Raw genomic sequence first — 879 nt, 5'->3', positions numbered from 1 at the left:
GCTCGCTCCCCCTCAGCCGCGTCCACCTCACAACCGGCCACTTCCGCGTTCCGGCCTCTCGCGAGAGCTGCCGGATGTTCTCGCGAGATCTCGTCACCGTTGGGAGAGCGGTTGGTTGCTACCTCACTCAGGGCCACTTTCGCGTTTCGGTCTCTCGCGAGAGCTGCTCGAAGTTCTCGCGAGATTGCTGCCCTTAGTCACCGTTGGGAGAGCGGTTGTTTTCCACCTCACTCTTCCGCATTCCGGCCTCTCGCGAGAGCTGCCAGATGTTCTCGCGAGACCTCGTCTCAGTCACCGTTAGCTTTCACCTCACTCCAAGCCACTTCCGGATTCGTTCTCGCAAGATCTCGGCCCTCAAGTCACTGTTGGGGGGGGTGGTCCTCTTCTACATCACTCCTGGACCCTTCTGCGTGCCGTCCTCTCGCGGGAACTGCTGGGTGTTCCTGCGAGATCTCGTCCCTGCTCGCGGGCTGCCATCTTAGCGGGAAGGCTGAGGGTTGGCGCGGGTGGGATTTTTATTGTAACTGTTCTCTCAGACGGGAGGGGAGCGGCAGCCCTGGGCCGGGCGGGCTGTGTTGGGTGTGCAGAGGTGTGGGGCAAAGCAGCGAGCTGGGCCCCCCCCCCTTCAGCAGAGTGGGCTGTGGCAGTTGTTGCGCCCAGAAGCTCCCAATAAGCTGATACAGCCCGTAGCAAGAGAAGAGCAGCTGCCTGCGCCTTGCCCCTGGGGCTGGACACTGATCTAGGAGAAAGGGGAGCTCCTTGCCCCCTGCCCTGCCCTTTGGAGAGGGGTTGCTGGGCCCAGGTGGCGCCAACAACGCTCGGCTTCGATCCAGGCACCGTACGGCACGTTTGGCGGCGGGCACGCAGAGCAGGATAGCA

Source organism: Gavialis gangeticus, unplaced genomic scaffold, assembly GCF_001723915.1.
Source record: "Gavialis gangeticus isolate Ggan-Ray unplaced genomic scaffold, GavGan_comp1, whole genome shotgun sequence".
In the NCBI taxonomy this organism is placed as follows: Eukaryota; Metazoa; Chordata; order Crocodylia; family Gavialidae; genus Gavialis; species Gavialis gangeticus.
This window is presented reverse-complemented; position numbering follows the sequence as displayed.